Below are 5,788 nucleotides of genomic sequence, written 5' to 3'. Positions count from 1 at the left end.
AAAGAAAAACAATCTACTGTGAGAGTGGGACTTTAGTATCTCTCTCTCTCTCTCTCTCTCTCTCTCTCTCTCCATGTATGTCACCCAATCTCCATCACTCTAGCAACAAGGCAACAGCACACAACGCAATAAGCGCGAAAAGAGCTTCATGTAGTACTTTATACATTTGGCATGTGAAGTGCTGCTTTTAAAATGCTCCTTGAGTATTGAGACCCCTCAAATAGATGGAAGCAATATGTTTTATAAACAATGTTGTCACTGTAGCACCATGTTTAATCAGAGTATGGGCTCCACGATCATTGCTAAGCGATCCTACAAAATACAGATTTAACCTATAGTATTGCTCTTATTTATTCACAAAAGTTGTAATCACAGAATTTTTATGTTGGGCTTTCGACTGCTTGTACAGTGTGGGCAGAGTGATGGGTTTTGGTGTTATTCTTGTCCTGCAGCATCACCCGTTGCCAAGCAAGACACACTGACCACCTGAAAGATTTGCCTATCATCTGATAAGGCCCTGCAACTCTATAGGGGTATCATTTAATTAGCACTTCAGGCAGGCGAAACCAGGGTTATGGAATCTGTTACAGGGCTCTGTTGACACGTGTTGTGATAAGGCGATGACGTTCTGCGGAATATTGTTCCACAGCTAAGTGCTTGTCGCCTCACCACCGAAGAGATGCTCAGGACTGGGGCCCAGTGCTGAGCCAGCCAGTGCTGGGTTACACTTCTTTCACAGCTACCCTCTCCAGTTTTGTAAACACAGACCTAGTGATGACCTAATTGTTGTGACAGGCGAGCAACCAAACCTGGCAACCTCATGGGAGGTTGAGGGCTGGGGTGTGGCTCCACGCGATTGAGTGTTCAGTCATCCCCCAGCCTGGAACTGAACAAACAAGGAAAGGGATTTTCTTCACTTTATCATTTGACTGAATGCAGATTATTTTGTTTTTACACATCTGCAGAAAAAAGGGAAAATCAGATGTTTCAAGAGCTTTAAGTGGATCACAAGATGTTTTTAACAAACATGTCTTCACAGCCGTGTTAAAGCAGGGGTTAACAAATAGAGACCTCAGAGGAGACGGTGTGAATTAATTTCACACTGGGAAATGTTCAGACTATGGTGATGCCAGCATGCTTTATATTGTTTGTGCTTATTTTTGTGTTGGGAAGGCCTTTTGTTTTCAGCGTAAGGTTCACTGGTACTTCATAAATGTATAAAGCAAGACGTATTTGGTCTCCTTATTGACCCCTGATAGAATTCCCTGTCAAATTAGATTATTTTCAGTAGTGTCAAAGTACAACACACATTGTGAAATTGTTGTCATTTTGTTTCACCAATGCATAATTGAATCATTTTTAACACAAGACAGGTATGGACAAGGGCTGACGAGAGAAAGTGTACAACTGGGTGGAGTGCCATCCAGGGAGGGAGGGTTCCACTCCACCCTGCCTCACTGAGCAAAAGTGACACCACTGTCCAGTGGACCCACCATCATCTGGATGAACATGCATCCATTATCTAATCCCCTTGTTTTTGTTCATGGGTTAGATAAAGTATGCATGTGGGTGGGCAGCAGGAGAACACCCTGGACAGGTCACCAAATTATCAGCTCTTCGCTTACAAATAACCCTTTGAAGTGTAAAGGCCAGTTCAGACCAAAGATTCGCGACGCAACAAAACCGTTTAGAGTATTGCTGAGAGGAGTTGCAGCAGTGTGAACCCCTCGTCTCAGAACGTCTGATGCCGGCGCTCGCCACTGCAGCCGATTCATGTTGTCCAATCGCAGTTGGCCAGTTTTAGAATGTTGTAAAGTGTCGCCAGTTGCAGCTGGTCCTGTCGCGAATCTTCGGTCTGAACTGGCCTTAAGATCACAAATATGTGACTAGAATGTTCTTAACTCAACATTCAACGCTCTAATGCTGATGTAACAATCACTACTGGTAAACTGAAAGCAACGCAGTTCTAGAACACTGACTTGAAAAAAAAAAACTACTCTTCAAAGGGTTAATGCAAGGGCAATTTAGACTCCAATCAGCATAACCTAATTGACTTTGGGAGGAAACCCACACTGACACAGGGAGAATATGCAAACTTCACACAGAAAAGCCCCAGCCAGAATTTGCACTTTCCCAAACTGGCAGGATGTCAGGTGAGACGGGACGGGCTCACTGATTGTGACTGGCCATTCCAAATTAGGAAATAAAGTATAAATGGAGGTAAAATGTTGTTTCAAAGAAAGGTATAGACCATGCAAAAACACAGGATGCAACTTTGTTGTGTGAATGAGAAATTTTTCTAATCTGCCATCCTGAAAAACAAAAAGTAGACCTTTCATTTTTGACATATTCTACATCATAGTGCCATTTTAAAGTAACATCACTTTTTTAATTCTTTTTAAAATTAAAATTCACAGTAAAATAACCATATATGTTTCATTCATATTTTGTCAGACTGCAACACATTCTATTTTGAGTGGAAAAGGAAAAGAAACCATTAAAGATGATCACAGTACTCAACATAATATGAATATGGCTAAATAAGGTATTGGGTACTGAAATCATTCCTACTGTTTGTAGATCGACTTACCAGTTAAGATCACTCCTTGTTTATTTCTTAAGGTAATATCAATAATCTGAGAAAAATATCCAGAGACAAATACCTGCAGCACATGGTCAATTGTGTTCATTAAGCCTAATAATTAATTGAATTATGCAGTTATGGGTTTAGATGGAGCAAGGCACTGCAGGCACTTCAGGACCAGGGTTGCCTTCTCCTGGACTACAATGAAACAGTGGATTATGGAACTTAAAAGTAAATACAGAAAAAGACCAGTTGAGGGGGGAGAAAGGGTTAAATTACATCGAGCCAGATGAAATTTCAGTTATTTTCCAATAAATCCATGCATAGGTCCTTGATATCTGAAACACCATTTTAACTGAATTATTGTTATCATGGAGACGGCGTCTTTGGCACTGGATAAGACGCCCCATTGTAGCTGGAGGAGGCAGAGGGGGACTGCTGACGCACATTTTGTCACACAGAGTTAAATATCCCCGTTAAACCAAGGCATTGTTGGCCTGTCCTCTAGTCACATGGGAGTGTGATGGAACAGCTGACCTCACTGCCCCGGCTGTTCCTCCCGACGCCCACCGCTTGGCTGCCGGCCATGTGATCAGCTTGTTGAGCGGGGTAATGAGGTAATTGCTTGCTCTTGAGCAGTGTTCCCACTATACAGACCTGCAGGCAGCCCCTGCCACATTCTATATGATTATCCCATCACTTAGCTGGTCCGCTGACCTCATGTTGTTTTTAGGTCACCTTTGTGGAAAAGGTCATCTGAGCGCTCACACTGCCTTCCAGCAATATGGATTCATGCCCCAAGATTAACTGATGCATTAGGGATACCTTAAAACTGTTCAGACCTGTCAAATTACCCTTACACTTGCCACCCTTGATGACTAAATCTCATAATAACACTTCGGATCTTTGGATTTCAAACTTCACAGCTTTAAACACAAATCCTTTTTTTTGGGGGGGGGGGGGGTTAAATGGGCCCTAGACTCAAGGCACATTTGTAGAGTAAAGAAAAAGATTTTTTTTAAATTAATGTTTGTAGCATACTGGGGTGTTCGAAGAGGTAGGAAAACAGTTCACTTGCACTGTTCCTGGAAGAGAACTGGCAAATCAATGGTACAGTTTGGAGCTCAAAATGCTCTTTTCGTATTGCAGTGTCAATGTAAATTTCCCTGTAGTGGTACTTAGCCTTGAAGTGCATTTGCAGGTAGGAGCTGAACAGTAAGATTAAGAATAAGAATGTCTGCTCTGTGACTGTGTCCCGATATGTGCTTGCCTGCTGCATTGTAATTCATTGCAACACATGACTGTGGTGTTGCAGTGAACTTCTGCTTTGATCACACTGTCACTGTAGATTGGTTCCACCTCACAGGTCCTGAACTTGAGCGATCTGTTTTGGGAGCCATCTACCATGGCAGAAGAGAGCACCCCTATTGTTACAGTGCCACAGTGTTATAAATTGTAATACTGTTTTTTTTGTTTGTTTGTTTGTTTGTTTGTTTTTTTACATTACAGGGTACAAAACCATCCTCTTGATATGATATTAATCCCCTGAATCAGTACAATAACTGATCATGTTAATATCACACTCTCTTAATGTGCTCTAAGTCTTTCACCTGAAAGTTGTCATTTTAAAAAGTATCACTTTTTTTCAGGGTTATCATTTGTTTGCAGTTCAACTCTCAGATTTCTGTGCAGCTTCAACATGTGGCTGAGCTGAATTCAATACTTGTCAATACTTATTCTTAACTTCAACTTTTTAAAAATTGCACGTGTTACTTTTGCCGATGCTAACACAATTTTTTCATTAATTCTGGTTGATAACCAAACTCACTGAACTGTGTTTATGAAAAAAGTCTAATTTGATTGAAGGTTGATTCAATCCAGGCCTGCGTACAGGCAATGATTTATATAATTAAGTGAATGGAAGACACAAAATCCCAGGAAACATTAGTGTATCCAGTGCAGGTTTGGCTGTGATGGCCATAAAGCAAAGCTTTGTGAAACCCTACGCTTAAGGCTGGGTCAGCCATGTTACCCTCCCCCACTTAACTGATGATGTCACCTGACTTGGCAACCCTGTGAGGTCACAATGCTTTGATGACTGTTGTCAATGATAATATACCTAACAATGAAAAATAAAACCCAAATTTTCTAAATGCCACATACATCCTTTACAAAAATAGCTCTGAACCAGACGAAGTTTGACACTGGTGAAAACTTTTGATCAGGTACTGTCCTGGTTACATAAATGTTTGCAGTATTTAGAAACACCATGATTTACAGAAAAATGTATTTCCTGTCCAGTGACTGAATTTGAAAGAAAGCTCTTTGCTAATAAACCATGAAATTAATTTCATACAATTTAACATATTTTTTAATATGTTAAATCATATATTTTTAATAAGGTTCACACATTTTAGCATTCTACCTTCAGCAGAGCAGTTGAGTTATATACTGAGATAAACTGAATAACAAGATCATTTAATAATTAGTCCTTCAGTTACTTGTTTGGTAGTCAGTAGGGTTTCCACAGTACTATCAGTCCTAAAATCCTAAAATTCTCTCAACTGCCATTGCATTCTGAAGTACAACAGGGAAGCTTTGAACCCGCAACCCTCGGCCCTGTGTCACAACCACTAGCCACGGCGCTACCTGAAACTACCCAGAGCAGGGCCGCCCCACCTCTGCACCTATGGCCAGGGGCTATAGGAGGACCGAAGAGGGCCATGGTAAACACAGACCCCTGGCTGCACAGTGTCTGCGCATCCTGAGTGATGCTTTGCCGTCATCTGTCTTTCACCACCCTTCCATTACTTTACGAGAAGAGGCAGCTGTTCACCCTGCGCCACTCGGCTCCCCCACGACAGTGGCTGTTTAGCAGCCAATTAGTTGGCAGCGCTGAAAACTAATTTGTGAAATGGAGGGGAGAGAGAGAATAGTGCTGGACCCAGCAGTCTGCTTTGTAGCCAGAGAGCTGTTGCTTGCGTGTGTATGTGCATGTGGGGGGTGAGGTGGTGGTGGTGGGGTGGGGGGGGGGAGGGGGGTGAAGGATGATGTCATTGTGGCAGTCCAGGTCCTAGCTCAGCACTCATTGTATGAAGAGATCTGTCTTTCCGCTTGGTTACTCCCCATAGCCACCTCTGAAAGGCAGAGAAGAGTCAAAGCGATGCACACGGCCTCTGGAACACAAAGTTGGTACAATTCTAA

Source organism: Anguilla anguilla, chromosome 12 (genome assembly GCF_013347855.1).
Source record: "Anguilla anguilla isolate fAngAng1 chromosome 12, fAngAng1.pri, whole genome shotgun sequence".
In the NCBI taxonomy this organism is placed as follows: Eukaryota; Metazoa; Chordata; class Actinopteri; order Anguilliformes; family Anguillidae; genus Anguilla; species Anguilla anguilla.
This window is presented reverse-complemented; position numbering follows the sequence as displayed.